Source organism: Falco biarmicus, chromosome 2, assembly GCF_023638135.1.
Source record: "Falco biarmicus isolate bFalBia1 chromosome 2, bFalBia1.pri, whole genome shotgun sequence".
Lineage (NCBI taxonomy): Eukaryota > Metazoa > Chordata > Aves > Falconiformes > Falconidae > Falco > Falco biarmicus.
The window spans coordinates 857,485-885,463 of record NC_079289.1 but is presented as its reverse complement, the minus strand read 5'-3'; the positions used below and the strand labels follow the sequence as shown (position 1 = coordinate 885,463).

At 45.1% G+C, this 27,979-nt stretch overlaps 1 pseudogene; it reads left to right on the top strand.

Annotated features, from left to right (window-relative positions):
• The first annotated feature begins 398 nt into the window (after positions 1 to 398).
• On the top strand, positions 399 to 24,196 carry LOC130144266 (disintegrin and metalloproteinase domain-containing protein 20-like; annotated as a pseudogene).
• Positions 24,197 to 27,979: the final 3,783 nt, after the last annotated feature.

Here is a 27,979-nt window from a genome sequence, read left to right as displayed (position 1 = left end):
CAACAATTTTATCTCTTTGTCCACCTCAAAACAGATTATTTGGTGTTTCTGCTGCCACAAACACACCCCCAGAAGCTTTCCTTCTGGCCCAGGCTGGCTCTGACCCTTCATGTGTTGCTCCAATTTTGCTCCTGCGGTCTCACACCGTGTTCAGCGTGCTTTGTCTCCTCTGCTGGGGATCACTGAAGGGCTCCCAAAGGGCTGATCTCTCCCTGCATTTTTTGTCTTCCCTCCACATACCAGTACATTGCCTCTGCTTTGCATCCATGCCCTCAACATCATTTCTTTAAGAACCCACCAGCCTTCAGCTGAGAAGGTGACCCAGGTAGCTGGGAGCCTCCATCCCAGGTGAAGCCACACGCATCTGGGTGGCACGTCCAGGAGAGGAGCCTCATGCCATGGGCAGGAGGTGGGCTGAGCCTGGCCATGACCCCCCAGCCCAGCGCCATGCCCCTGGGGGAAGGAGAGACGGCAAGCTTGTGTGATGCAGCAGTTCCCATTTAAATGCTCTGATGGGAAGAATGAAAATTTCAGCTTTAACAGACCCCTGATTTCTGGAATTCAGTTCTGTGCTGCTGCGAAAGGCGCAGGCAGAGGGGCAGGGAGGTCTGGATGCTAGCAGAAGGACAGAGGAGAGCCCAGGTGGTAGGTGGAGGTGGGACAGGGCAGGATGGGAGAGGATGGGTGGCAGGTGGGGGAGGGATGGTGGCAGTTGGAAGTGGGACCGGGCTGCTGGGAGATGGTGGAATAGGACCAGGTGGTAGTATGAGGAGGGGTGGGAAATGGCATGGGATGGGATTAGATGGGATGGGATGGGTGGCAGTGGGAGAACGGTTGGGGTGGGATGGTATGGAAGGGAATGGCATGAGATAGGTGGCAGCTGGAGAAGGGAAGGGAAGGGGGAAGGAGAGGAGGGATGACAGGTAGAAGAGTGTTGGGTTGGTGGGGGGTGGCAGTTGGAAAATGACAGGGCAGGGCTGGGTGGCAGCAGGGTGAGGACCTGGGTGGGAAGGACAGGTTCAGGTTGGGGCAGGACATAGAGACCCCCAGTGCCAGTTGGTGGTGCAGGTGTGGAACTGGGTAAGTCCAAGAGCAGAGTCTTGGGCAAAGCTCAGGGCTGGAGAGTCTGGTGGCAGTTGCAGGGGGTCAACAAGGGGCTGAGAAAGATGCGGAGCGGAGCTGGGCAGCTGCTGGGAGGGATGGGATGGGGCCACAGCTAGGCGAGATGGTGGGGATGGAAGGAAACAGGGTGACAACCCCCTGGGGTGGGCTGAGGCCGGGGGAGGTTGAGGTTGAGGCTGTGCTAATAGAGTCTCCACAGGACTGGCCTGGCCTGGAGGGCCACAGCGATGGGGACAGGGTGTGTGCACCCTCAAAGAGCATGTGGCTCACAGCACTGCTCTTGCTTCTCTGCCCAGGTGAGGGGCAGGGAGATAGGAATATGGAGCAGGGCTGGGGTTCCCCAAAGGGCAGGGTGGAGGCAGGTGGGATGGGAAGCGAGTAGGGGGATGTGCAAGGCATGCGTGGGGTGACAGGGGATGGGAGACATGCATGGGTGGACATGTGCTGGGGGATGCAGGCATGGGGACATGTGTGGAGGGACGTGGGGGGCAACAGGTGGAGGGATGTGGGATGGAGGATGCAGGGTGAGGACATGGGTTGGGGGATATGGGCTTGGGGACATTGGTGAGGGGATGGTAGAATGGGAGACAAGGGCAGGGGATGCAGTATGGGGACGAGCATGGAGGGACATAGGCTGGGGAAGGTGGGCCGGGGACATGAGTGGGGGGACGCATGCTGGGCTCAGCACCTTGTAATTAAAGAAGTAATCTCATTTGCCTCCTTTTTAAAAAATGTCCTCTGGAGTTTCTTGTATCCTAAGCTTCATTAGAAGCCAGCGTTAGCAGCAAAGAGCTGCTCAACCACCTCCTTTATACCTCTCATTGAAGATGGATGGACTTACAAAATATAAATGTACCAAATTTTTCAAACTTCCATTTAAAATCCTCCTTCTCACTCAGGAGTGGGAAATCCTTCATTGCCTGGTGTGATTAATGCCCTTTTCCCTTAAATGCAGAACCTCTTTGAAATTTTGCTGAAACATTTAGAATCATCTACTCCGAAGTCACAGTGCCCAGGCAGCTGGACACAGAGGATGGGACCTTCACAGAGGTCATTTGCTTTTTAGGAAATCTTTTTTCAACCATGGGTCTGGACCTTAGCCTCTTCAGGGGCCGTGGGTGGGTGCCGAAGGGAGAATGGGGCAAGGAGATGGCTCTGGCTTCCCAGCCAAAGTCAGCCTGTAAATAGCGTTTTCACTGTTGGATTAATTTCTGAAATTAATCAGTGCCTTGGCTGTTCCAGGGGGATATGTCCTATTCAATAACAGCAGAAGGACACCACCACATCATCCATCTCATGCAGGCAAAGCAATGCTCTTGCCCAGTTTTCCTTCCTCTGTTGTTTTTCGCACAGGGCCATGACAGGAACATCATGGACCCGCGCTGAGGATTTCTGCTTTGCTTTTCAGAAATTTGATAGCCAAGGACATCCCGGTTTTCATATACAGTGCAGAGGGAGACCTGATAACCGAGTTTCCATGTATTCAGGCAAGTTTAGACGTCTGTCAAGGATGCACCGACAGCCAGAACAAAATGACCCTTCTCTTCCTTGCAGGCTCATTCAAATATACCAGTGGATCTAAAGAAGGAATGGCTGTTTATACAAACATCCATCATTTGTTTAAAAAAAGAAGGAAGTTGCATAGAGACTGATAAAAAACATTTCAGGTTGGCCATCACACTTGATCTCCCTGTCAAATATTTAAAGTTTTAAACATAATTTCACTCCATCCAAAGAAAATCTGAGAAATCACAAAATACCTCCCTGAAAATTCATCATTATCCAATGATGAGCTCTCAGGCTCCTGCTTTGTCCCTGCTTACCTTCTGTGCCTTCACCTTTTCTTGCACGTGAAACACTCCTTTCGAAGTGGTAAAGGATGGAGTTGGGGAGGTTCTGTGTGTCCCCTTACTGATGCGGGGGTGGGGGACGACTGGAGCATGGGAGCTTTTCCCACAGCCTGAAGCCATGGTTGCACCTTGCAGGATGACTGATACTACAAGGGGTTGGTGGAAGGCTCCCCAGGATCTGTCATCTCCCTCAGCACATGCTTCAGAATCAGGTGGGGCTCTTCCCAGGGGACAGTTGGAGGTTCAGTATCAAATTAACTGGGATGGGGACTGATCTCCCTTGTTAAAGAAGATGCCCTCACTTCTGCGTGAGATGCTTTCTGCTGCATCTCCTTACTAAAATTCCACTCTTCAAACACAGCTGAGATTTTGTTTAGCATTACAGATTTTACAGCATCTCCAGTATAGATTTCAAGGGCAGATATTTCATAGAAACACAGTTTTTAATGAAATTTTTGTCCAAACAATGTGCTTTATAGTCTTCTGGCAGCCTGTAAGCAGGTAGCAGGTTTGACATGCCCAGGCAGTTCAAAGACTTCCTTCAAAAGGCAGCAAACTAAACAAGCACTTCTCGAGAAACTTCCCTCTTCAGGCGCACTTCGTGTCTGGGATGTATTTATTTCTGATACTGCAAGCTCTGAATGTGAGACAGACAGCGTACCCACACAGACATTAACAGTGTCCTGTAAACCGGACATCCCAAAATGCTGTGTTAAACTGGTGGTCACCCATAACCGTCACCAACACCCCTCCTGAAGTCCTTCCTGTAGAACTTAATGACTTTATAATATCAGTCAAAAGGAAAAGAACACCAGTGTAACCTCTCCCCTGAAGATTAAGAGAATATTGAAATGAACCATGCACAGCTCAGCAGACCTTTCCTTATCTATCTCTCTGCAACATTATCAAGCCCAAAACTTTGACCTTCTCCAGAAATACCTGGAAAGTCCTGGGGAGCACAAGCTGCTTTTTTTTCAAAAGAGACTGTCCTAACTTTGAAAATGGCTGATTTTACTTCGTACTATTTTCACTGGCTTTGGTGGAAGTTATCCAGCCTTCCATGCAGCCATCCATGATTTACAGCATCCAGCTGCCCACACTCTGCACTGGCGCCAGAGCCCCCACAGCAAGTCTTCACTTCCTTCACAGCCTGTGTGCAGGGGACTCGCAGGGTGGGAAACCAGCAGTTTTTTTCCCCATTAAAGACCTTCTTGGTAAATGCGCTAGCACAACTGCCTTAGTGAAGTCTTCTGGGTTTCCAGCTCAGTGCTTAATGAGGCCACGTTTTCCTATTATAAACAAACCAGTGATTACGAACATTTTAGGACTAGATAATTCAAACTCTGGCAAAACTAAAACCCACTGAGTCTCTCCTAGAAGACCAGGCATAAGACTGAGATTTGGTAGCCCCACCTGCACCTTCTTTCTCAAACAAGTACCCTAAAAGGTCTCTGAATTGAGGCTTTTGGGGATGCAAACTTACTGGCAGATGCAGCCTATTTAGCTGCAGTGTCTACATGAGGATAAACAGATCTTAAAAGACAGATGCTTCTTGGAAGAGCCATAGCATAGAGGTTTTATTGCCTTCTCACTTTCATTTAATCTCTAGCGTTCATATGCAGCTTTGGTTTTTTCCCAAAGCTGCATGATTGCTCTCTCAAGGCTGTCTTATGGATCCTAAACCTTAGGCATGTCACTTTTTTTCTATAAAAGATCTTTTAGGTGAGCTTCTTGCACCTTCTCATAGGATCCCGTGAGAAGCAGTGGTATGAATGAGCTAAATGTTTCCGTATCCCCCCTTTCAAAAAACCCAACAAAAACATAAAATATGGGCTGATCCCAATAGCCCTGAACCCCAGAAGTGGCTCCTGAAGCTTCTACCTGCTGCGAGATGCACAGAGCTGCCCTACATCTCCAGCCACACCATGATGAGCGTCCTGTACCTTGTTTATTTTTGTATTTACTAAATAATTTAAGAAGTCATTTAGTTCACATTTCTTACTGACTGCTCTGTTTGAAAATTCGCAGTCGAGTTTTGCAAACTGGAGATCTGAGGTACAAAATCGAGCCTGTGGAGAATTACTTGACGTTTCAACACCTCATCTAACCAAAGGGCATTGGAAGGCAGCTCACGTTGGCTGTGCCAAGTGCCTGAAAAGCACAAGAACCACCTGCCCAAAGATGGAGAAGTTGCAAATGGGCATCATAAAGTCCTTGTTACTGAAGTAAGGACTCCCCATCCACTCGTGTTGATGTTGCACATTTGTGTGTATACGTACAAGTTATGTTAAATGCTGGGAGTGATCCCACCACAGGGAAAATTCCTTTTGTCTTCATAACAGGGAGTTTACACTGTAAAGCATCTGCAGGTTTGCAAGCAAACAGGATTTCTGTAGAGTGATGATGAGCAAAGGACCCTCACACGGTATGGAAACCAAACCTACAGCCATGCCTAAGCATCACACTGTGAAATGTAGACCCTATTTTTTTCTGGAGGAGTGTCAGGTAGCACTTTGACAGGTGAAATCATCCTGCTCTGGGTTTGCTTCTCTCTTGAGATCTCTTTCTGTTTGCCAGTTAAGCTCACAAACCCTGAAAAAAATATTCAGGTCTTAAAAATGCTGGTTGAAATGAAAGTGGAAGTAGCAAATAATTTTTTTAAGACAGCAATAAAGAGGGGAGTTGACATGTCTGTCAGTTCCAGAGGTAAAAGCATCTGAAGGCTTCAATAAACAAATCTGAAATTATTAATTATTTTTAAAGACAGTTAGATAACGTTTCCAAATAAGCTGTGATCAGAAGCTATAGAAGCAATGACTTTCTGTTATAGATAATCTATTGAAAATTCAGTTTTTTACTGCCTGACTCCAGAAATGAAAGTTGTAGACTCGTGGCCCAGGGGTCTGTTCTTCCCTCCAGACCCTCTTCTCATCAGGTTTCCCAGCCAAATAGCCTGGAAAGGAAACAGCTTGAGTGGGGAGGATGCACTCCTGGGATGTGGGTGTTACCAGCCGCTCGAACAGTCTTGAGCACCATCTCATAGGATCATAGGATGACCCAGGTTGGAAGGGACCACAGGAGGTCTCAAATTCAGCCTCCTCCTCCATGCAGGCTCAGCTCTGAGGTCAAACCAGGTTGCTCAGGGCTTTATCCAGTCGGATCTTGAAGACCTCCAAGGATGATGACCACACAAGCCCTTTAAGAAACTTCCTGCAATTGCTTGAATCTTCGTTATTAGTGTGTCAGAAATAGAAGCTCTGAGGATGTAATTCCCCTTTTCTAGAGAAATGTTTGAAGACCTTCCAGTGCTGTCTGTGCTGCCTTTCCCTTACCTCCAGAGGGAACTGGAGGTGCAAGTCCTTGGGGCCATGGCTGGGTGCCTCTCTCCCAGCAGTCAGTTTTGCTGAAATTTTGTGAGCACTGAGGAAGGCGGAAGGTTACATCACCTGTCTTTCTGATGTGACTCCTGATCTTACACCCGATTTGTTTGCTTTTCTTCTCCCTCATTGAGCAGCAGAATCATTTCAAGTGTCATCACTTCATTGCCCTCCTCTGATGGAGTTGTCTGCAAACCTGCCAGCACACCGAGGTAACCACAGGCTGCAGGGACTGGTCTTGAACAGTTTCTGCTCCAGGTCTGGCTCTCTTGGGATTTCATTTAATGCACCTGTAGGACTTGGAAATAAAGATCAACAACTGCTCTCTCTCTGTCTTTAGACAGTATTCACCTTATCGTAAGCAAATCTAAACTCTGCTGCCCCAGTTTGCTTAAATTGCACCAAATAAAAATCTTTAGCAATATCAAAATGCACACATCTGCTGGTTCTTTTCTGTTCAGAAACACAGTTTCTGTGTTTTCAAAGGAAATCAGTTTGTTCTGACATCATTTGATATTGAGATATTACTGATGTGGTGTTTTTAGAAACACCTTTTGTTAGAAAAATAGTTTATTTGCTTTGATTTGTGAATGCTTTTAAAGCCTGTAAGGACTTTTGTCATTGCCGTTCCTACTTTCAGAAGAGCTGAGATAAATGTGTTATTTTGTACCTATGAGTCTGGATTATTTATAGTGACAGCCTGGCCTATGCCAGTGCACTATGATTGAATTTGGTGGAAGAAATAAAGAGTGACATTCAGAGATGCTGCCTCCTGATAATAGTATGAAGTGTTCAGATGAAAGAATTACTTATCAGCTCCCATGGTGGAAATGTAGTTTTATAAATTGCTACAATTTCACTGAATTTCCTGAGAAGCTGCCAAGGAAAGAGGATAATTTGGAATAATAATAAAGTGGTATTTGTTCAACAAAGAGAGGTGAGTGCCCATGCTTAAAGCGACTTAAGCAATAGTATTTTTTTAGGCACATACACTTCTGGAACAGCCAAACCATTTAGAACCATTGCCCTTCTGAGAGACAGCAACTCCTCCTCTCTGCTATCACCAAAAGGTAAGGGAACTACTCAAGAGAAATGCTAATGTGTCTTCCTCATTCCCATCTCGGCCAGCGCCAAAGCTACCACCCAGGCTTTTGTAGGGTCATCTTTTTCTCCTCCTTACTTGACCAAGTTCACAGGTCTTCGATGCCCTTATGGTCTCACTGAATGCTCACCCCATATCAGAGATGGGACGATGCTGTCACTGAGCAATAACATGCTCAGAGGAGAATAATAAACCCCCAGCTTGCCCATTAACCAATTGCTACTAGCAATTAACATGCTGGATGTACAAAATGTAGATGTCAATGAGCTTGACCCAGCCCAACACTGGGCAGGTCTTAACTATGGAGCTGCCCATGCACAGGTAAATGTGCAAAGGGCAGCAGAAAGAAATGCTAAAAAACTTACTTCCAGAGGCTGCTGGATCTCAGGCGCAGTGTGTGGTGCCTCTCACCAGTTGTGCCTATCGATGGGCACGCTCCCATTTGCTGTATTACACAGGTGTGCTGGGCAAAATGAAGAAAAACTAAGAACTATTTTTGTGGGTTTCATATGGCTTAAACAACCTCACTTCAGGACCAGTTTTTATCTGCAGTTATCTGTTTATCCTCCTCCAAGTACTGAGCTGCTTGATGCAGGCAGCTTCTGTTGACCCCACTCAATTGTCGCTTTGACGTTGTTTTTTTGGTGCCAAATTTAATGATTAAAAAATGGCCTGAGTGCATGCAAAAGTCTGCAGCTCATAGTGAGCTGATTTAACACAAGCAATGCCAGGTAATCCCCCTGCTACCAAGAAAATCCCACCTACAACTGTGTTCTGTCTCTGAATCTCTCTGCTGTCGTCTTAATTACTTGTTACACTCTTTATTCCTTCTCTAAATGCATAATTACTCCGTGTTCTCCTACTTAGGGGAGATTTTGTATTAGTTTGAGTAACGCCACTTTTGGTATTTGTGATACAGTGTAAGCTTTAAAGCTCCTGAACATACCTCAACAACCGCCATGCCATTTGTTCACCTCCAGGAGGTTCCTGGTCTCCAGATCCTGTCTGTGCCCACCAGATACTTGGAGCTGGCTCTAATCACAAAGAGCTGCTAAGCATCAGAAATTATTGCCACGGTACAGCTACTGTGTTATATTGAAGGCAGTCCTAGATGTTCAGCACTGTAACGTAGCTCTTCTCCCCTTTCAGTTTAAAGTAAACAGCTACAATGAAACCCTGAAGCTACATCTGTTAATTCCCATAAGAACACAGTGAGTTTTAATGATGAGTTCAGATCACCGCTCTGCTCCGTCAGCTGTCTAACCCACTCCCTTGGGAAAGAGAGGAATGATTTGTGCCTGACTGCAGCTACTCTACCAGGATGATGTGTTCCTCAACGCTATAAAACCCACTTTAACTGTTAAAAAATTGCTTCAAATATAAGCAAAGTCAGTTTACAGAGGATTTTTGAAATCATCCCTTTAAAACACTCAATTGGGAATATGCATTATTGTTACTAAGTGCTTTCTGGTAGCTCACTACAGCCTCCCTGTTCTCTTAACCTCCTTCTTCCTCCAAAACAGCACGAATTTTAAAACAGCACACGGGTTTTCATCTTCTGCTGCTTCTGCGTGAACACACTGACAGGGCACCAGTGCATCAGCTACAAAGCACTCAAAAATTAGCTACATGGAGAGCTCCCTTAAATTACTATAATGCACAAAAGCAAACGCATGCTCATATCTTTCCGCTTTAGCAAGAAACTTGCTTTGCACGAGTATCTGGAGGCAAGCGTGGTGTCCAGGGTTGCTGCACACCCCATGGGCTGCAGGGGATGCCAGCTCTTGTCTTCCAGGTGTACAAGCCCATGAAGCTGCAGATCATTGTCAGTGTGGTAGAGACGTGGACCAGGACGGACCAGGTGACGTCTGCCCTGGGTGCTGCAGGTCTTTGCAGAGTTGTGTCAGAGGGATACTGTCGGTCGCATTAATTACGATCACATCCAATTACTGCTGTATGAGGCCTGCGTTTTAATCACTCAGCTCATGTGCCAGCTATGGGGAGATAAGCAGGGAGCAAGACTATTTTCATCTCTTTCTTCTAATTTTTGCATATATATGCTGCTAAGTCTTTTGTCCTGGTGATATCTCGTGGAAAAAAATGTAACGGCTTAATCAGTCCATGTTCTAATCAGCACATATTTGTCATGTAAATTGATACAAGAACTCTCTTTTCCCTTTCACTCTCCTCTTTTGTATTTTTTCCACACACGTACACACAGAGTGTACAGCTCATTTCTAATTTTTATACACTTGTAACTGAATTATTTTAATCTCATTTTCAGTTTTTACTCATTTTTATATATAAAGCCACTCATTTTTAGATAAAATAATTCATTGTTATATGGTTTGCAACTCAATATTTCAATTAAACCCTTTTGCTAGGACAAGGGAGTTAGCAAGGTCTTTAATCACTTATTTCATTCAATTGCTTTTTAAGACCTAGCACCTTGTTTCTGTTTTGTCTGTTCCTTTCTCCTTCATTTTGGGGAAAAGAAACCTTCTGCATAGTCAAATAAGTATCTCAAAATATATTCAATATTTCTTTTTTCAAATTCAATGTATCACCTTACCAGTTTTTGGATTTTTTTTAATAATGAGGTTGTACTGAAATAGCCTACGGGTCATTCTTCCCTTTTAAGTAGGGAGGAGGCCAATGAGCTTATAAACCACAGCTCTGCCTCCTTAATACCCCCACCAGCACGATGCATCACTGGTGCTTGCACGCTTGACCTGCGGGTACCAGCCTGGCTGCATATGGGGCTGCCATAGGAGAAACAGGTGGTGCTGGGCTTTTCTTCAACAAAGGAGTGCCTTGTTACCCAAAACCATTATTTTCCAGCTGCAATTCAGTGAACGTATCCCATTACTGAGAGAAAGTTGTTCCGCATTTCTTTAATGTTCACATTTTCCAGCTGCAGTGGCCAGCACTACAAGGAACAGGGGTTTGCCTGGAAAGGGACAATGTGCCAGAAGAACTCCATGGGTGTCGTCTTGGTAAGGAGAGTCCTCGCAGGTTTGCATTGACTGAAAGGAAAAATAAACCTTTTATGTCCACAGTGAACCTTGGCAGTTCATTCTACGTAACTCCAGGGCTCAGGCTTTCGCCGATTAGCAGGTACACTGGGCATCTAAGGGAGGTGATGCTGTTCCTGGGTTTGCCGTTTCTTAAAGTAGATGGGATGGTGAAGGAACAGTTCTTCAGTGCTTTCCCCAACTCTTTAGGCGTCCTTTAGTTTCCTTAATTGGTTGTTTGCCAGTGCAAGTCCTCAGCCAGCACAAATTTCACAATTACTGAGCAAAGCGTTGAAAGTCTGTGTCTGAAGTTCTCCACATCAACACACCCCAATCTGAGAAATGTGGCCCTGCGGTTTATCTTTCTGCCTGCAGTTCCCTGGCCATGACACCACCAGCGACGTGATGATGCTCGCCCATGAGACAGGCCACAGCTTAGGCTAAAGTCACTGAAACAGAACAAAGTCTTAAAATAAAAAGATTAGTCAGGATGAGTTTGGTACAATGCTCTGGGTGATGCTCTGTTTGTGTTGAGAAAGGAATGTACTCTGAATAATCAGAAAAGATAAGGTGGGCACCTGAAGGAGAGAAGGAGACCATCGAGTCAGGAAATCGCTGAACAAAGAAAATTGAAAGGTCTACCCCACCTAGATCCCACCTATTGTGAATGGAATGATTAGGTGTCAAAATCAAATGAGTATGTATGTAAAGATGTTGTGTAACCTCTGACGAAAACTGTATAAATTACCCGACTTTTCACTGAAAATTTTGGAGCTAGTTTGTCCCATGCAAATCAGCTAGCTCCCCAATGTTTCACGAAATAAATACCTTTGCTGCTTAAGACAAAATTTGTTTCCGAGCAGTTACTCTGTGCCATTTTGGCATCATCATGATGATGCAAAACAATTTCACAACAAATTCTGCAACTGCAACTGCACCCACAGAAGGTGCATCATGTGAACATCCCCAGGGTAAGTGAAGCTTGGCTTTCCCTGGGTCACTGAGGGTGAGATTTGGGTCGTTACCTTCAGTGGTCCACCTCCAGGTGACCACTGTGTTTCTGTTTCTGTAGGTGGATGCACATGCCCATTCCTCCAAAGCATTTTTTAATCTTCCAAACTTGGCAGAGGAATGACCATCTAAGTTGCCCCTGCTTCGTGCAGGTAATTGGACTAGGGCCTTCCAGACCTCCCTTCCAACCTGAATTACTCTGCAATGCTTTATCAAGTGAAAATAGTTCTTTAGATAAGACAAGAGACACCAGTACTCCCTGAGAGACAAACCCACAGAAAACTTGTCTTCCTTGGATCTTCCACTGGTCACAAAATATTTATCTTCCATCTGTTTTTTCCAAGTGCTGCTTGGTTTTGTCTTCTAAATAGCAGGAGCTGCTCCTCATACCTACTCTCTAGATATAAGACCATCATGAAGAAAAATAATTGCACTACTTAATTAATGTCTCCTGAAACCTGTGAAGAATATTTGGTAGACGTGAGCTTCTGTTGTTTTAGCATCAAAGAAACCATACAATATCGCAAGAGCATTCTTGCAATGGTCAGTGTACTGCTGATAACACAATGTCTTTAAAAATTACTCATTCCTCTCAGCTCTAGAGCTCTGCCCAACACACAGTGAACTTCAGCAGGCAGTGAATGTTGATTCATCACAGATTTGCTTGCTTCTGTCACCAAAACTGGGAATCAAACTTCATCACACCAGCGCAGCATTAAGAAGCAGGCGCTCCTTTATTTGCAGCGCTGGGTGCTCGGTGGCATCTCCTCACATCAAGCACACCTGTGTAAATTTTACCGTTACATTTATACACAAAATTACAAAGTCGCACACTCCCAATTAAATGATTGGTTAGACATTTGCATATAATTGTAATATTTGCTGTGTCATCCTTTTCTGTTACTACGTTTGCGCAGGGGAAGGGTCTTCACCTAGGCAAGGGTCTTCTTGACCTGTGGGTGCAATTTTTAGTGTTATAATGAAGGCAGTTCACTTCAGGACACCTTAAAATTTAGTTTTGTTGCCAGATTGGAAGGCTAGATATCGGCCCTGCCAAGCTGCCCAATAACTCATCCTGTAACAATAGAACCTGGGTGCTCTGGTTGTGGTCTAGAGAGTAAAGACTAAGGGTATTATGGTCTATAGCACGGGGACTTCAAGTAACAGTCTCGGATAACAAACAGTACAGCGATTCATACGTCATTGGTTTGTAAGTGCTAATATAATTCTAACACGGAGGTTAACTCCTTAAAATCAAAATGCTCTTATAACTAACTGTTACATAAACACAAAATATAGAAGTTTCCTGTATTTCGCAGTATATCTGGTCTGAGAAGATGCATAAACCTAACTGGAAACTGCTCATGCTTATGTAGAAAAGAAATAGTTTAGAAACACTGAAATTATCTCAGACAAAAAACATCAGCAGGAGCAGCACAGTGAGGGTGTAAGGACAGAACTGACAAACCTAGCACAAGCATTGGTGTCATGGACCAAACATCCAACCATCACAAGCCCTGCTGAAAGGAAAGAGATTTTAAAATCTCATTTACATTCCTGCTGATTTTGAGCTTTTGGAGAAAATCCAGCAACACTGTATTTGTAGAGGCATTTCAGATTCAACTTGAAATGCAGAAATAAAACCACAAGTTTCTCTTCTGGAATATCAGCAGTCACCATTTGCAGTGTCAATTTCTGTAAGACAGCAAGGACTTTAGTCCCTTATACCTTCCTCCAGTCCTTATTCTGTCTGACTTTTTGCAAATTCAAGTTGGTGTTCTTCATCTTATACACTTTTGGGGCATTCCCTAAGATTTTGCCACGTGGCTTTCAGTAATATGGGCCATCCCCTCAGGAAAAACCATTCAAAACTCATTTTGTGGGCTTTTCTTTACAATTTCAGCCAGCAGAAAAAATCTGCAGAGAAGTTAGGAGCATATGTGATCTCCCCAAGTACTGAGATTGCTCTTCAGGGACTTGCCCCATGGATGTATTTAAGCAAGATGGGACCCCATGCAGTGACAAGAACCACTGCTACAAGCACTGCCACAGCCACGAGGCACAATGCGAAGCTTTATTTGGCAGAGGCAAGATGTTTCAACCTAGGAACTGCCAGACCATCTCATGTGGAATTAGCCCTCATCTTCAGATAACACTGCATCTCCTGGCTCCTCCCTTCTCCCTGTCCCCTGCTTTGAAAAAGTCTGTTTTCTCTGCACTGAAAGGTCACTCTTTAAAAGGCAAGCAGGCTTAGAGGGATGGGCCAGCTACTTAAGAATATAAGTATTTGCATAAAGAATACTGCAGAATACTTTTTAAACACCCTGTGATTTTACAACAATACCTATATAAATATACATATAGCAACGTATATGTAAAATACAGTATTGGACTTAATGATCTTAAGGGACCTTTCCGACCAAAATGGTTCTATGATTCTGTATATTTACAACAGTTAGGGTAACAGAAAAGGGCTTTTCTCAAGCAGTAGTCATGGCAGTGCTGTTTAGGAACACCCCATGCCTAGTGTGTGATGGGAACAGCAGATGTGGCCACCCTCGCGCATTTGGCAGTAAGAGGGTCCCACAAAGATGTGCCGGAGACAGTCATTGAGGTCACTTCTGCGTCTTTGAAAGTGACCACAACCTATAATTCGTGCATCTAAATTTCCCCCAGTTCAAACTGGAAGCATGCATGTGATTTCTGTGAACACCTGCCCACATCCTCTCTCAGACTACTTCAATTCTGTAGGAAGTAACGAAGCTTCCCCAGCGCACGCGTCCCGAAGCTGCGGCAAAGCAGATCTGTTCTGCACGCCCTCCCTGGTGACAGCAGCGATGCCACCACCATCTGAGTCCCAGGTTTCTCCATGAGCATACACAAGTGTTCTGTAAGTAAAACCACAGTTCCTCTGTGATCTACCACATTCACATGAAGTTTGGACTTTCTGGGAATCCCTGCACATGAAGACAGTAGTATTTCCCACGAAAGGCATTGCTGGGACAGGCAAGAATATTGATAAGGCAGAATATTTTTGTCATCATGTTGACAAAGGAATTGCCACGTAAGCATTTTGATGATGTTAAAGCGGTGACCAGTGATCTCAGCCACCTCTGCAGGACAGCTGCGGAGTCTGGCTGTTGGTTTTACTTTGAGAACATTCTGGATGTTTGAAAACCTGTAAAAACACATGATGGGAGTCCTGCATTGACCACAGGTTCTCCACATTTTCCCTCAGTACTCTGTTACTCTTACACAACACTTTGTCAACATGAAAGTGTTTTGGAAAAACAGGGAGTCCCCTGGGTTAGAGATGGTTCTGCCTTACTGAAATCCAGATGTCTGAGCTGCTTCTGACATCTAATAGGAATTAGTGTTGCTAATACTGAATATAATGGTGGTGATTCTGGTTTCACAGTAAATGTTAAGATATAATGACCTGTGTCACATAGCAAGTTAGACTTAAAGAAAAAGAGAAAGAAAAAAAAAACCAGGTTTGGGAAAGATTTTAGGCTTTTAATCCAATTTTATGCTCCATATTATTCTGTACAAATGACCATTCTGATCATTGGTTGATCTCTTGGTGGCAAATCTGTTCATTGAGCCACTTTGTTCTTACACTGATTTTCCTGGTCCAAAAGAAGACCAGAACCAAAAGAACAGGGGGACAAAAAAATGTCCATAAAACATGGCAGGTCAAATGCAAGCCATGGCCAACTAGAAGAAAACGACACAAAAACCACTGAGGGGGTTACGGGGGAGCAATTGTCCCTGCCTCTCCATGAACGTCTCCTTTTGCTCTGCAGCCACCCCTCGTGCCCCGCTGAGCTGCCTCAGTGAGGGGAATGTTCAAGGCAACCAATATGGGAACTGTGGCTGGAACCGGACGTACTACACTAAATATCTGGAAGAGTAAGTGCTGGTTACTCGTGGTTACTGGTGTCCCAGAACACTGTTTCCAAGGGAGTTACAGCTTTAGCATTTTTTGGTTGGGATTAGGCACAACAAGAGAGGCAAAAGCAAAAACGGTGTCAGGAAAAGGAGTGCAGCTTTTTGTACGACTTGGAGGCTCTGCTAGGCTTTTCTGGTTGGTTTTCATAGAGGAAGGAATGATGTGCAAGCATTCCCCTACAGTCAAAGTAGGGGAAAAAAGTGCATGGCAACAGGAGGAATTTGAGGGAGCATTTCTTCAAAATGGGTTTTTCCTGTATTTTACTTTCAACCCATAAAGTTAAGCGAGGATGGGGATTTTTTTACAGGATCTTCCAGGTTCTTCTTCTTTGCTTGTCCGGAACAGCCTTAAATCTTATCTCCCATGATCAACAGAAGTTCAGAGCACGACACTTTCCAGTTTTCCTGCAGTAAGGGGTCATCCCATCACCAGGCAAGGGCTGGGGTTTCCTATTCAGTTTGAGAACAGGTTCTCTAACCCTTTTTCTCCTTTAGCATTATTTCTTTTCATGTTGCTGCCATGCACAGCAGCCGTCAGGCAGTACATCTTGACAGACATCCCTAGATAGGACCTTGCTGTAGAGTGCAGTCCCTCAACCTTTGAACTCATCGCTCCCCAAGCCCTCCTCTGTGGACCTGTCCTGAAAGCAGGACCTGCCGAGAATGACCCACATCTAAGTGCAGATGTGGACAATCATTCAAAGGAAGGAGACTGTTTACCAGCACCTTGGAGATTTGCAGTCCATATGCACATTAACATTCACTCAAAAATATGAAGTTGCTAGCACCTAACATTTTTTCATGCTTTCGCTTTGGCACCACCAAGGAGGGGGACATTGCTGTCATTAGAGGAGACACTAGGATGCAAATTCAGAATCTGAGATAATTTCCTATTTTCCTGCTGAGCACTACACAGGCAGCACCTGAGCTTCACTGTTGCCGCCTCTGGGCAGAGATGAGTTTCTGAATAACTACATCCAATTCTTCCTGGCATAAACAGCGGTATTTTTCAGGCAGTGTATAAAATTGGAAACACACATGAAAAGTGAGGGTCAAAAAGGCAAATGGCAATATCTCTGCAGCTTCTAGAGGGATACCCAAAGGGCTGTGCATATGAACCCAAGGCACTGTCGCCAACCGGCATAGGAGAGTCTGTGGCAGTACACAAGGTCTTAACCTCAGGAAAGGGATGGTTGGATGCAAACTGCCTAAAAGGATTGATCCTGGAACAGCTGGAACCTATGACTGTGCCCAGGGCTGCTCCAAGTACATGAGCTGAAACAGGCCAAATTTGTACCTGGTTGTGTACCAGCACCGTGGATCACCACACCCTCAGATGTCTCTACAAACCTCACAGCAGTCTGTCTATCCCAGGAGTGTTTCGTGAGGAAGAGTGCAGTGTGCTAACATTAAAAGAGTACCAGTCAGACAAGACAGCGAGGCTGTCAGCCTTGAGGCAGACCTCCTGAACGATCAGCTCTGCTGGGGACTCCAGTTTCACCTGGCTTCAGACGTTCCCGGCAAGGGATCAGTGAAAGACGGCACATCATGCAGTAGAAACAAGGCACCCTTAGAAAGCTAGCAAGGTATATGAATAGTATTAGGACACAGACTGAATGGAAGGATTATGTTCCTAAGGAGATGTTCTTGATCTCTGATACAAACCCCAGAGTACCTTCTGTTAAGGCCTCCTTTAGCAGCTGAAAAATAGCAACATCTTGTATTGGTTTTCTGGTTTTTCCCTCAGACTGAGTGGCTAACACGATAGCTATGTTTTGGTAGGGTTTTTTTCCATTAGAAGGGAAAAGTAGATTGCACTCTTCTTGTGAAGCTACTAAGAAAATTCAAAGTTTACTTTTTACACACACAAAAGAACTTGAATTGTTGTTCCAAGAAGAAGACTCACTTCTTCCCTTTGACCCACACTGAAGACCGAATTCCTGTCAAGCTGGTGACATACTAAAGGATGAGCTTCCTGCTATTACATGGCTGGGAAAATATTTCTAAGAAAAACAGAGGTGCTGAGTTCCACCAAAAGGGAAGGAGCTGCTCAGTGTTGGCTTCAGTAGAGTTCTCCTTTTAGGACACATGAGTTTCACACCACCAAATGCAAACATTAATTAAAAAAAAAACAAAAAAACAAAAAAACAAAAAAACCCAACACTTGCAAGGCAAAAAGTTGAAAATATATCTCCTTCATTCTCCTTCTGCACAGAGAAGATGCGCTCATGTCTCCTAGAGCTAGGAAGATGCTCCAAGTTACTCACTGCACAAACAAAACAGCTTCTGGAGTTCCAAGGTCTTGTTCACATCATGGACTGGATAGGACAAGACTGGAGTTCCTGAGCCACAAGCTGCTGGGAGCTGGAAAGCACACTGGGGAAATAGGGTTGCATTTATGTACAAAGATCAGGATGGCTGTGCAGGGTTAGTCCAAGAGTGGATCCAGCCCAGAATCCTCCACCAGTCTCGGGCAGGTACCTAGGAAAGGGTATGAACAGAGCAGTCTCCTGAGGTAGAAGTAGGGTTTGTGCATTTTGTAACACTCAACAGGTTAGTTCAGTCTCCCATTTGCTTGGTCTTGAACCTGGAACCTGAGTTTTTCATTCTGTGCTCCCCTACTGCTTGTTTGGAGAAAGGAAAGTCTTGAATTAAATTAAATGAATGACTGAAGAGACTTGGCCCACTGTTTCTCACTGCTTTTATCCCTGTTGACCAGTCAGTGCCCTTTCCTAGTATATGTCATTTTACCATTTCACTAATACAAACCTGCCTCTTTCTGCAGATACGTGTAAACAGGACATGCATCAGCACAGCTTTCCCCAACAATGATAATAGGGAGAAAAAATGCAATGGCAGAGGGGTAAGTGAAAAACATCCAAGTATGCTTTGAACAGCAGAGTATATACAAAGTGTAAATTTGCCTCTCAAAAGCAGTAGTAGAAGTCGAGAATAATTCCTGCTTCAGCAGCACAGAGGTGATTTTGGTTTTCACCCATGACTGTCCTCCCAGATTCTGCTCTGGCCATCCACAGCTCTTCATATCAGTGTTTGTTGGTTACTTTTACCATTTTTTTTCTTTATTCCCTCAAATACTGTGAAAACCAAGTTCCACACCATAACACTTCATCCTTCATTGCATCTGTCAGTGCTACTGAATTTAAATTAGGTGGAGCTGGAGAGATCTTCTAAAAAATGCATGCTTAGTTCTGTAACTTTGCTTTCCTTACAAATACCACAGAAATGGCAATATTGGCTGCTCTTAGTCTTACGTAAAACCTACATATCAGACATTAATACTGGTAGAATTATTTCACATGTGGATTTTTTTTTCTTTTTGTGACATCATTTATGAGGTATCTGCTTCTTTCCAGACAGATATTGTTGTAGAAGAGCAGAAGATCTGCCTGGGTGTTAGTGTGGATGGATGCTAAGGGAGAATAGTGGAAAGATTTGCCATCATCTGTCCTTTATCTGCAATATCACTGAGGACCAGTAAGAAAAGTACTCCCTCAACCAGTAACTGGGAAGGTCTGAGGTCTGCTTTTCTCCTGCTCTGTCACCAGCTTTAGGTGGCTCAGTCCATCATAAGTTATGTTCTTGGCAACAGTGTTCTCAAAGTACTTGGAATAATCACGTCTTTTTCTTGTCTCCAGAGAGAAAGGCTATAACCCAAAACCCACACACTTTTGTTGAGAAGCTGTTCTCCAGACTAAACACACATCCATGAAAATCAATAATTTTTGCTCTGTGTGGTTTGGGCTGCACAAATAAGTGAAGAAATCTAGCCTCAACCCTGTCTCCCAGGAAGAGAGAAAAAAAGTTGCTTGAAGCAGAGCAGCTGTGTTTGGGTGGGAAACTCTCACTGCCTACATGGGCAGGCAGGTGTGAGACGTGGGGGAGCAGAGCTACAGGTCCATACTACCAAATGATAACACAAACCTGGACTAATGGCATATGATAAGAAATCGGCCGATGAGCATCTAAAGACTCACCTCTGCATCACCTCATCATGTGCCTCTGAGAGAGGCTGGCCCCAGACCCGCACTGCAGCACGACCCAAAACCAGGGCGGCAGCCCCAGGGGAGCTCTCCCCTCTGCTGCCGCGCCACAGTGAGGATCCTCGGGATGTTGGGCAGCCCTCTGTATTGGGTTTGTGTGGCAAGGTTTGGGTAGCGGGGGGGCTACAGGCATGGCTTCTGCAAGAAGATGCCAGAAGCTTCCCCAACATCCAATGGAGCCCACGCCAGCTGGCTCCCAGACAGACCCACCGCCAGCCAAGGCCAAGCCCACCAGCAACAGTGACAGCATCTCCAGGGTAACATAGTCAAGAAAGGGGAAAAACCCAGGGTAACAGCAACTGCAGCTGGAGAGAGGGGTGAGACTGTGTGAGAGGCAGAGCCCTGCAGCCCCCCCAGGGCAGGAGGGGCAGGGGGGGCTCCAGGCACCGGAGCAGAGATTCCTGGCAGCCCGTGCTGGAGCCCCCGGCCAGGCAGGCTGTGCCCCCAGCCCATGGAGCCCCCAGCCAGGCAGGCTGTGCCCCCAGCCCGTGCTGGAGCCCCCGGCCAGCCAGGCTGTGCCCCCAGCCCATGGAGCCCCCGGCCAGGCAGGCTGTGCCCCCAGCCCATGGAGCCCCCGGCCAGGCAGGCTGTGCCCCCAGCCCGTGCTGGAGCCCCCGGCCAGGCAGGCTGTGCCCCCAGCCCATGGAGCCCCCGGCCAGGCAGGCTGTGCCCCCAGCCCGTGCTGGAGCCCCCGGGGGAGCAGACCCCCACCCGCAGCCCGGGGAGGATTCTACACCGGAGGGACCCACGCTGGGGCAGTGCATGGAGGACTGTCTCCCGTGGGAGGGACCCCGCTGGAGAGAGGAAGAGTGTGAGGACCCTTCCCCTGAGGAGGAAGGAGCGGCAGAGACAGCGTGTGATGGACTGAGCGCAGCCCCCGTTCCCCGTCCCCCTGCGCCGCTGGCGGGGAGGAGGCAGAGAAGTTGGGAGTGAAGTTGAGCCTGGGAAGAAGGGAGGAGTGGGGGAAGGTGTTTTGAAGATTTGGGTTTATTTCTCATTATCCTGCTCTGATTTGATTGGAAATAAATTGACTTCCCCAAGTCGAGTCTGTTTTGCCCATGATAGTAATCGGTGAGTGATCTCTCCCTGCTCTTATCTCGACCCACGAGCCTTTCCTTGTATTTTCTCTCCCCTGCCCAGCTGAGGAGGGCAGCGGTGGAGCTTCTTGGTGGGCGCCTCACGTCCAGCCTGGGTCAGCCCACTGCACCCTCACTGAACCCCATGAGAGGTTCAGCTGTTACAGACCATGAGTGAGAACCAAGGAACACAGGAGCTAAGTCATCCAGCCTGGAGAGGACAAATAAAAGTGCAAGCAAGGGAGTCACAGTCCTATCTTGAAGGAAAACTTGTAAATTTTGAAGCACATGATGGTGACAAATTCATTTTGGACACATTTGTGAAATATGTTGTCATGACAGAACGAACATTTACAAGAGCAGGGCAGGTCTGCAATTAATAAAGAGTACAAAAGTGCTTTCCAACTTTGAAATTAAAATGGCTTCAGAAATGCAAAAAGCACTCCTACTAAGTTGGAAAAAGACAACTATAACCATCTTTCACCTTCCATACGCTGTCATTTCTTCCCTGCTGTCTTTGTAGCATCTCTTCAACAGGACCATCACCTCAGCGATGGATCAGAAGGTCCCACTGCCCTCACTTCACCAACACAGCAGACACCTAATGATTGGTACAAGCCACACAGTCCATGACAGCCTGTGACCAGGGGCACCAGCCCATCACCTTCACACAAAATAGGTTGAACATTTCCACAGTAGCAGCTGAAGCGGAGCAACAAATTCATCTTAGGATACATTTCATCCAGCCTGTCCCTGCTGTGCCCACCAATGAACTGTACTAGCAGGCTGTTTCCCCAGAGAAATGCAGGGCCATCTCATGATTCCTGTATTTTTCATGCCATAAAATATGTGTTTTCTTTTAGGTGTGCAACAATAAGAGAAAGTGCCACTGTGATTTTGGATGGGCCCCTCCGGACTGCAAGCTGGAAGGATTTGGAGGCAGTGGACAGTGGACCACCTCCTTCTTTGCACAGTAAGCACGGTGGGGTGGGATTGCACTGCCTATCTTAGCTTTATTTTTTCTTTACATGTTCAGCACCTCTCCATCCATACTTTCAGATCGCTTTAGACTTTGCCCAGGCATCTCTTTATCCCTTGCTGTTTAGTCATGTCAGATTTTTTTTTTCTCTTATCTTGCCTTCTTTTTTATCATTCCGGTTGTGCTTGCCTTGCCTGACTCTATCGGACTATTCTCAGGGCACCCACAGGAACTGCAGATCGATTCCATTAAGCACAGGGGCCACGCAGTCAGAACCACAGTTCAGTAAGGAGGTTGGTGAGGGGTGTTGTTTTGAGCTCATCAAAACCCTCTCAGGAGAATTTTCCTCTCCTCTTAACACAGATATCCAGCACAGCTCCAGTCCTGAGAGGACAAGGCATAAATAAATATGATCCTGGCACGTACCTCTGAGAGGTATACTTCTGCCTTCCTATACGTCACTTGTTCTAACTTGCTGATTAAGACATACCATGCTGTCACTCAGCAGTACTCCACAAACCCATCAGCACCTGACAGCTGACAGCCTTCAAGCTCTTCCCCGATCCTCTTTGCTCATTACTTCTGCTACTGAGGAAGAACTGTTAGATCTTTCAGCTGTTTAGTTGACCAGGCAAATGGCAAGTTGCTCAGGCAGTAACGGGCCCACTGGCGCTGCAGAAATAACTCTCTTGAGCAGATAACAGTTTGCGTGCCAAATCAGCTGTTCTTCAAGTATCCAGCCATTGTGGTATTTTACCTCTCTGCATGGAGGGGAAGGAACCCAAGCAGCAATGTTCTGCTGCTCTCAATTCATGGAGAAAGGCTGATGCCAAGTTTTAGGTTTCTACTAGGGTCTTCTTAGCGGTTGCTTGGGTGTGCTGTGAGAAGTCAACCCTTTTACACTTTCCCTATGAAAAACCTCTCGTACTTTATATATATCCATACAGTAACTACATGCTGAAGCCTCAGCTATTAACTGAAGTAGGTGTTCGACTCATGTTACTTTTCCTTCAGCGTTATATTTGGGTATTTCTTCATCTGTGATCAGGGAAGCACATGGGAAACCTTCCTGCTTGGTTTTTATGCCCTCAGACTCCTTACCATGCAGTCCCAAAGACTCCCCGTTTCGTAGCATCGCTTCTGCCTTCACACTGTATACCACAGAATCATTCAATGCCCAGGGTGGGAAGGGACCCCTGGAGCCCACCCAGCCCAACCCCCTGCTGAAGCAGCTCTCCCAGAGGAGGTTGCACAGAGCTGTGTCCAGGTGGGTTTTAATGCCTTCAGAGCAGGAGACCCCACAGCCTTTCTGGGCAGCCTGTCCCAGCACTGTCACCCTCACAGTAAAGAAATTTTCCTGTAGTAGAATGAAGCTGGGTTAAATTATCATTGATAATATACAGCTGTGGGTTGGCTTCAGCGGCAGTGGGTTGGCCGATGTAGATAAGGTGCAGCTGTGGCTGGTTAAGTGGTTGAGAGCCAATGAAGAGGGAGCAGCTGAGGAAGAAGGGAGAGAGGAAGAAGCAAGAGAAGAGAGAGTGGGCTGTTGATGAGGTGAGGAGAAGGCAGCAGAGAGACTGGTATGAAGAGTATGTTGGTATGAGATGGTAAAAGACCTTTTTGCAGCTTGATAGTTTGGAGAGTGCTGTGACATTTTTCCTCATATTCAAGTGGAAGTTCCTGTGTTGCATTTTATGCCCGTTGCCCCTTGTCCTGTCGCTGGGCACTGCTGAAAAGACCCTGGCCCCATCGTCTTGGCACCTGCCCTTAAGATATTTGTAGGCATTGATGAGGTCCCCTCACAGTCTTCTCCTGTCCAGCCTAAACAGGCCCAGCTCCCTCAGCTTTTCCTCCTAAAGGAGATGCTCCAGCCCCTCATCATCTTCGTAGCCCTCAAGGGGTTTTATTGTTTCTCAGACAGGAACACTGGTAGCTCCCGAGTAGGGAGTGGTGGAGGTGCCATGGAGACCCAGCCCAAGAGCAGAAGGGAGGGAGCGTGCAAGTGAGCATCTGCTCATTTGGGACTGTACACTCATGAATATCTGAATTTATACAGCAAACCACTGTTCCTACTAGTGTTTTGTCATGCCGGAAATGCCTGGTGTGCACAGAGCATAATGTTCTTTCTCTTTTCCAATCCAAGTGTTGAAAGCTTCAAGGAATATGGGAAAAGCTGCCAGAATGCTACTTTTCCTCTTCTTGATTTTGTACAGCAGAAAGGCCAAGAGAGTTGCCGTTGCTCAGTGGATCCAAAGGTAGGCAAAGCTCCACTATTCTTTACATCACCTGGCAAAACTGAGGCACATTTAATAGGTTCCAACTGAGATTCTCAGCATCCCTTTCCACAAGGAGCCTTGCTATGAGTTCACTGTGCAATGCCAGCCACCATTCTTGCAAATCAAGTTCCTCCTGCTTCAAAGACAACCTGCAGGGTAATGCAACGAAATGTGCTCCAGTCTGTGAAGGGGACTCTGTCACAGCAGCCTCTTATCCAGAAATAGCAGCTACAGCTTACAGTTTTCAATCCTTACTGGCATTTGGGGTTTTTTTTAAGTTTTTCACAGAAATTTTGAAACAAAAGTTGTTGTCTAACTTCAGGATATTTTTTCATAAAATTCAGCTTTTTCTAAATGCCTCTTCCTTTTTTCTCCTTTGGAATGTTTAATCCTTTTTTTTTTTTTTTTTAAACCTTTTACTTTGTTTTCATTTTTTTAATTCACTGAAAAATGCAAACAGAACTTGATAAAGAAAGATTTTAAAATATGTGTGTGTAGAGGATAAATGCTTTCTTATCCTCTTACTACATCGCACATTTTTCCCAGGTCAAATGGATTTATAAGCTTAAACGAAAGAATATGGGAATGTGACTGTAGACAGGGAGAATGTTCAAAATCCCAAACCAGAAAATGAACGATGACATTTCCCTCTATAATCTCTGTGCATCCACATGCATCAGATTTGCTGGGCTAATTTATTCTGCCAAGAAGCAGGAAAAAATACATGGAGGTTTGTTCTGCTCTTTGCAGCAAGACTGTCTAGTACCCAGCCACCTCACGTAGTACCAGTTTAGGTATCTCTACCCTTTGTTACAATCTCCAGAGCAGATGCAATAATGCTTTCTCCGTACCACAGTGCTGTGCAGTATCTCTGGATCTCAGGTGAGAGACAGGATTGAATTTATGTCATAGTTCTATTTTCTTATCATTTTACATTCACATGTCAGAGAACATGACTTCAAAAAAACACAAAACCAAAATTTCTAAGGTGCTTGTCTGTAAACTAAAGCATCTTATTCTGCATTAAATCACCATCCAAAGGTCATGTTCACAGAGCACTTTACCTTATATAGGTTGCAATCTGGAAGACAGGAAAAAAATCATAGTACCACTCCTCCTCCTCAAGAAGTGTGTTCTCCCACCTCCAATTTAGAAATGACATTCTTGAAGAATGTCCTCCTTCAAGAAAACTTCTCAGTATTTTCCAAACACCTTTTCCCTTTCTTAGTAATTCTTGCTCTCCCAGTTCTTCCAGTGCAAGTCAAAAGCTGCCAGTGAGAACAGACCCAAAAAGCGTGTGCAGCATACCTGCAGAAAATTGTTTAATTGTTTTGGTTTATGTCAAAAGACAGTTTAGGGTAAAAACACAAAGTTCCTATAAATAGAAGTGCATTCAGACTGACTGCTTCAAGAGCTGGCATTAGCATGACAACATCATTGAAGAAAGCAGAAACAATATACAAGCCCTTGTCAGAAAATAAGAATTTTGTCTACATTTGTCATACAAGATCTCTCCCAAAATGAGCAATGTGAGGTGGCAGGCATCATAGTGTCCTGGCAGGGAGCTGCCAGGCAGGGGGTCAAGTTCAAGCCTCTACTCTGGTCTTGGCCATGGGGCTTTTCTGTGGCGCCTGTTGCTGTTCAGCAAGGCTGCCCTATCCGCCAGGAATGTGGCTAATCTAAACTACGTCAAAGCTGATGCAGTTTTATCAGATCAACTTTTCCAAGGAAAAGCTCCCTGGGACAAAAAAAAAAAAAACAAAAAACAAAAAAACACAAAAAAAACCCCAAACATATCCTGCCTCTTCTAGTAAGAAAAGTAGAAGGAAACACAAAGGAACCAGAAAATACAGTCAGAAAGAAGAGCAGCTAAGGTCTCACCTTGCACCACTGGCACAGGGATCACCCATCCAGGAGGCCCAGTGAAGAGCCCTGGGGTCAGAAACTCATGGTCTTCAAGGAAAATTTGGAAGGTGTGGGTTCTGTAATCTGAAGAGGTGACAGAGGGGATATTGGGTAATAATCCCCAAATATATTCAAGGCAACCAGAAACTGAGACCTTGCTTTTTATGTTTATTGTGGGCAGAATGAAAAACAATGAGACTAAACTGCAACATAAGAGATTTTGGCTAGGAAGAAGTGAAAAAACGCTGCATTTCTTTTTATATAGCACTGAGGAAGTTCACCAGATCTCATAGAATAAATGAACCTAAAGAGACAGATGGGGAAAGTCACTTTTTGCTGTCAATAGTTAATTAAAGTATGGCAGGCATTGTCACAAGATGCTGATGAAATCAAGCACTGAACATAACACAAAGAAGATTAGTCACATGGAAAGATAACAAGATTAATCAAAATTTTAACAGAGTGTTAGCATAAACTACAAAAGTGAAAGCAGAAAAGGTAGTCTAGCAAAGGTATGCCAAGTCTGACATCTTCGTCTTAGATACCATCTAAATGCATGTGTGAAACAGAACAAGGTCTTAAAATAAAAAGATTAGTCAGGATGAGTTTGGTACAATGCTCTGGGTGATGCTCTGTTTGTGTTGAGAAAGGAATGTACTCTGAATAATTAGAAAAGGTTCCACTGAATGTACTCTGAATAATCAGAAAAGATAAGGTGGGCACCTGAAGGAGAGGAGGAGACCATTGAGTCAGGAAATCGTTGAACAAAGAAAATTGAAAGGTCTACTCCACCTAGATCCCACCTATTGTGAATGGAATGATTAGGTGTCAAAATCAAATGAGTATGTATGTAAAGATGTTGTGTAACCTCCCACGAAAACTGTATAAATTACCTGACTTTTCACTGAAAACTTTGGAGCTAGTTTGTCCCGTGCAAATTGGCTAGCTCCCCAGCATTGCATGAAATAAATACCTTTGCTGCTTAAGACAAAATTTGTCTCTGAGCCATTACTCTGTGCCATTTTGGCATCATGTGTGGTCTCTAAACACCACAAGGGTCTAGAAATTACAGATTTGATAAAATGCATGTAAAGTAACTCTGTTCAGGTAATGCAATTTAAGAACTTCACTACCATTTTGAAAATATTATAAATTAGAAAAAGCCACTGAAGACAGAAAACGTTAATTAAGAATACCAGGGAAGCACTGAGACAGGGCAGAGGTTAGAAACTCCATTTGCAGGTAACAGACCTAGAAATGTAGCACACCGTGACAACTGCAGTTATAAACAGAACATGAACTGGCCCAGATCAAGGCTTGTGCAAAGCAGCACCTCATTCCTGCATGCCATAACAGCCTGGGGAAAGCATCATAACCAGGACATGGTGAGCTGCCTCTCATCTCCTGAGATTCTGCTGACAGCCACAGTTTGCATCCAGGACTTGGTATTTAAAGGTCCTGTTGCACAAATATGTCTAATCCCTCTGAATCTACTTGTCCTACTGCATCCCCAGGATCCTGTGGCTGTACATTTCACACACACACACACAAAAAAAAAAAAAAGTCTTCACCCTCTGGAAGTGCATCCTTCTGAACAGTTCCACTGTTCCAGTATATATTCCTTAAAATTGTAAACACCCAACTCTGTACCACTAGCATGCTAATAAAATAACGTTCATTTAAGTATAGGATGCTGCACTAACCTTAACATTTTATTTCTCAGAAGAACCTAGCAGTGGAAGAGGGAAGTCCTAAGGATTAAGCCAGAGCAGTGCCTCTTTGACCCCAGGGGGCTGAAAATAACCTACACTAGCTCTGAGAGCAGCCTCACGCATCGCTAGCTCTGTGAGAACTGTGGGAAGCCGCTGCTTCCCAAACCTGTCACATTAGTTTTGAGTTTGTTCGGCTTTAAATAGCGATATTACCTTCTCTGAAATAAACAGGTTTTCTTCCTATTTCTGTTTACAGCAAACAGCTTCTTTTCTAGGAGGAAATCCATGCTCCTCCAAGGGTTCCCATCTTGGCTTCCTAGGCATTTTACGTCTGCTGTAGCAGCAGCCTGGGTCATCACTTTATGGGCCTTGCAAACTCTGCAGCCAGGCACATGGCAGGCTGTACCTCGACATTTTGACTTTTTAGGCTGAGTGTTTGGATTTGTGAGTCCAGAGCACTGGAGACAGTAAAACAATGGTGTCTTCAAAAAAGCAAATACTAGGTATGTACCTTTATCTGCATTCGGAGAAGTCATGCACATC